At 44.0% G+C, this 4,938-nt stretch overlaps 1 pseudogene; it reads left to right on the forward strand.

Moving 5' to 3' along the window:
• The first annotated feature begins 756 nt into the window (after positions 1-756).
• On the forward strand, positions 757-2,247 carry LOC148150011 (syncytin-1-like; annotated as a pseudogene).
• Positions 2,248-4,938: the final 2,691 nt, after the last annotated feature.

Consider the following 4,938-nt stretch of genomic DNA (forward strand, 5'->3'; position numbering starts at 1 on the left):
CCTACAAGAAGTAATGGCGGGATTAGAAATCTCTTGGGAATTCCACACTCCTTGGCACCCGCCTTCCTCTGGACAGGTGGAACTAATGAATCAAACCTTAAAGAAGCAATTGCCTAAGCTAGTCCTAGAGACTCGATTACCATGGACAAAATGTTTGCCTATCGCGTTGCTACGCATTAGGACTGCACCCAAACGTGATATGGGCCTCTCTCCTTATGAGATGATGTTTGGATTACCTTTCTTGGGTGGAAGAGGGGAATTACCAACTGTAGAGTTTCAATGATAAGTTTTTAAAGAACTATATTGTGGCGCTTGGCTCTTCTTTGTCTGTCCTTAGGAAGAAGGGTCTGTTGACCCAGACACCTCCACTTGAGTTCGCAGTACATCGGATACGACCGGATGATTGGGTCCTGATAAAGACCTGGAAAGATACTAAACTGCACCCAAGCTGGGAGGGACCATTCCTAACCCTCCTGACTACTGAAACAGCTGTCCGAACTGCTGAAAAAGGGTGGAGTCATCATACTCTTGTTAAGGGCCCGGTGGACGCTCCTTCACCTCCGGCAGAGTGGCAAGCTCATCCTACAGACAACCCTCTGAAAGTCAAGCTGAGCAAAAAGAATGGACTGCGATAAGAGACTGTTAAGTGTTGGTTAAAAAAAACTGTATCCCAAAACAATTGTAAGTGTTGCATGGACTCACTCCTCCCTGGTATTTAAAGGATTTGGGAATAGACAGATAGGGTTGTGAGCTGAAATGAATGGTCAGCTTTATGTTGTCACGATAATATTGGCGCTAGCTGCCAAGGGGGAGTGGGAAAAATCATTTTACCACTTTATGTCAGAATTATGTTAAACTAAAGGGGCATACCGACTGTTGGGTATGTGCTGAGATCCCACACAATGGGGAATCCAGAATTCCTCTCACGGTAATACCACTTACCAAAGAAGAAGTGTACGATGTACAACAATTTGACTCGGGCTCAAATGATACAACTTGGAGATTTGAAAGGGGCAATTATAATTTTGCGGGATGGTTCCCTCGACCAGCCCCAAAAACTCTGGGTGCTATCGATGGCCTTAGAGCTCCCCACCCACCCCCTCCCGAAAGGAGCAGTAAATACCACTTGTTTCTGTAATCAGAATGATCCCGCAACCTTCTGATTAGGGAGATCATCTTGTATCTACACCAGCCAAGCCACTGCCACGACCATTCCCCAAGTATTGAATGGGACATATTGGGTGTGTGGCTTAAAGGCCTACCCATTTATCCCCGGTGAGAAGTACGTTTGGAGTGGCGGATGTAACGGGAATGGGTGCTGGGACCATCCAGTTCAGACACTAGCTCAAAGCCAGAAAGGCTGGAGTGGCTGCTGCTACCTTGCCTATATAATTCCCCACTTGAGGATGTTAAAGAGAGCCCCAAAAATACCTTGGAATAAACAGGGAGGAAGGCGAGTAACCCGGAAAGTAACCGAAGGAGATCGCCTCCTCTGGACTTTGGTACCTATGTATGGGACCGCTCGAGCAGGAGTAGAAATACAAAAGTTGGCGGCTTCCCTGGAAGAGTTGGCCAACAATACTGCTGATGCGTTGGCCGAAACCCAATCCCAGGTAGCAGCCATAACGACTGAAATGATTGCCACTAGGTTAACGACCCTTCAGAGCAGGATGGTTCTGGATTATATTCTGGCAGAGAAGGGTGGTACCTATGCACTAATTGGAGAGCAATGTTGTACGTACATACCTGAGGTCTCCTCTAACATTACTGATATCTCCAAACATGTGCGAGACAAAATCGCCAAGATAAGGGAGGCCGGTAATCGGTACTAGAACGAAAAAGGATGGGAATGGGGGAATTGGGGATTGACTGGTTGGGGAAGGTGGTTAGTCAATCTAGCTATCTATGGATTATTGATATTAATGGGTCTGGTGATAGGGTTCAATGTCCTAAAATGGGTAATGAGCCGACTGATGACATCCCTTGGAGAGGGGACCCAAATATATCATCAGATGCTTTTACAATCAGGTGATATGCAACAAAGAGAAAGTAAAGAATGCTTTTAGAGTTCGAGGGACGAACAACACAAATGTAAAATGTAAGATTGTGAACCTCATCGCCAAAAGGCGTAAGAGGGCAGAACAGAAGAAAATGACTTAAAGGAGACGTAATAAGTGCAAAAACAACAGTTAGGGAAAAAGAAAAAGGGGGAATTGTGGGAGATTAGAAATGTTATTTTTGCAGATGGGTGAGGGGGTGTAGTGTGGGGGGGGGGGGAGGGGAAGGGGAACATTATACAAACTGTCGCGGAATTCTTGTAGCATACTTAAAGCTAAGACTTTCATGAATATAGAGGGTCTTTTAAAGAAAATAGTTTTAAGCTAGGAAATAATTTTCATTTCACAATAAAGCTTATAGTGTGATAAGAGAAACTGGAATAAAGAACAAGCTGTAACAAACAAGGAACAAAGAATGCAGACAAGGAAAGCAGGATGGCCAGATAAGAAAATAACTAACAAGTGAGGTAATTGACTTATGATAGGATGGGAAAAGGGAGGCGTGATTCCGCAACTTGTAAACTGAATAAGAATTCTTTACTGTGTTATTTTCGCGCGCATTTCTGTTTGATTACAGAAGCGTCCAGTTCTTGCGAGACTGTAATAAATTGTTTTTGTTTCCAAGGCTTTGTCTCCGGCTGATTGATTTGTGAGTTCTGTTTCTCACACAAACCAAATAAATCCCTTCTACCAACCAACTATTCCCAAATAAAGCAACATCCTAATGGTATGCTGTTCCAACAAATACAAGTCCCACTCATATATGTACTAAAAAGAACTTAGTCTCTCAACATTATAGCTAGGTCACGTATCTTCCAGAATGTTCTATGCTTTCTTCATCAATTCTTCTGTCAGGTATATTTAGCAGTTGTGCCATTGGTACCATTGTTATTTAGATGGTCCTTTCTCTAAGACAGCGAGGAGGCTGAAAGAGCCAGCAATTCTCTCTTGAGAGCTAAGTGCCGTTAGCTCTGGCGGATGGCAGCTAGTTCTGGGGTCTTTGCTCAACTGCCCCTTCTTTTATATCCGTGATGACATGACAATATTTCTTACAATAGGATTGGTTCTATGTTGTCAAAACAATCAGATTTAAATTTAATAGGTTTTTGGTATCTAAGTGCCTGGCTCAAACTCAAAAGCTTGTTGACTTGTTAAAAACTGCTGCCTGGCCTGCTAACTGTACAGCCTTTCGATACAAGTGTTTCAGTTTGGGCTCTCTGTGTACTTACAAACTTTCGAGTTGCTGCTCACAGACATCCATTTTAAATCACTAAGCACAGAATCATAGAATCCCTACAGTGTGGAAACAGGTCCTTCAGCTCAACAAGTCCACACTGACTCTCCATAGAATAACCCACCAAGACCCATTCCCCTCCCTTACTATCCTGCATTTACCCCCCGACTAATGCACCCAACCTCATCTTTTAAAAAGGACCCTGCAATGCTTTCCCCATTTTACAATTTTACAAGCGTGGCTCAGTGGTTAGCACTGCTGCCTCACAGCACCTGGGTCCCAGGTTTGATTCCAGCCTCGGGCAACTGTCTGTTATTAATCCAGAGACCCAGATCATGTTCTGGGTTTGAATCCCTCCATGGCAGACTGTGGAATTTGAATTCAATAACAAAAATCTGGAATTAAGGGGTGACAATGACATAATTGTTGATTTTCAGGAATTGATCTGGTTCATTACTGTCCTTTAGGGGCACTTCTTAGAGACATTAAGAAAATCTGACATCTTTATTTGGTCAGACTTACTGAAATGTGGTTGACTCTTCACTACCCTCTGGCCAATTAAGGATTGACAATACATGTGGACCAGCCATGCCTACATCCTGTGAATGAGTAGAGAATAAGCTTAGCATCATTGAAGTGTCCAAAATCAACATTCAGAGAGTTATTTTTAACCAGAAATTGAACTAGCCATATAAATATTGTGGAGAAAGTGAGGACTGCAGATGCTGGAGAGTCAGAGTCAAAAAGTGTGGCGCTGGAAAAGCACAACAGGTCAGACAGCATCTGAGGAGCAGGAGAGTTGATGTTTCAGGCATAAGTCCTTCATCACATGATCCTACTCAATCCCCTCCCTGTAATTCTGCATTTCCTGATGAAGGACTTGTGCTCGAAACATCAACTCTCCTGCTTCTCGAATGCTGTCCGACCTGCTGTGCTTCTCCAGTGCTGCAATTTTTGACATATAAATACTGTGGCTGCACAAGCAGATGACAGGCTAGGAATCCTGCAGCGAGTAACTCATCTCCTGACTTTTCAAAGTCTGTCCACAAATTACAGGCATAAGTCAGGAATGCGATAGAATACTCCCCAACCTTCCTGGATAAAATAGAACATAGAACAATACAGCACAGAACAGGCCCTTCGGCCCACGATGTTGTGCCGAACATTTGTCCTAGCTTAAGCACCCATCCATGTACCTATCCAATTGCCGCTTAAAGGTCACCAAAGATTCTGACTCTACCACTCACACAGGCAGCGCATTCCATGCCCCCACCACTCTCTGGGTAAAGTACCCATCCCTGACATCTCCCCTATACCTTCCACCCTTCACCTTAAATTTATGTCCCCTTGTAACACTCTGTTGCACCCGGGGAAAAAGTTTCTGACTGTCTACTCTATCTATTCCTCTGATCATCTTATAAACCTCTATCAAGTCACCCCTCATCCTTCGCCGTTCCAACGAGAAAAGGCCTAGCACTCTCAACCTATCCTCGTACGACCTATTCTCCATTCCAGGCAACATCCTGGTAAATCTTCTCTGCACCCTCTCCAAAGCTTCCACATCTTTCCTAAAGTGAGGTGACCAGAACTGCACACAGTACTCCAAATGTGGCCTAACCAAAGTCCTGTACAGTTGCAACATTACTT

The sequence above is a fragment of the Chiloscyllium plagiosum genome, unplaced genomic scaffold (genome assembly GCF_037043375.1).
Source record: "Chiloscyllium plagiosum isolate Xiang-an unplaced genomic scaffold, Cpla_swu_hap1 HiC_scaffold_5, whole genome shotgun sequence".
NCBI classification, from domain to species: domain Eukaryota; kingdom Metazoa; phylum Chordata; class Chondrichthyes; order Orectolobiformes; family Hemiscylliidae; genus Chiloscyllium; species Chiloscyllium plagiosum.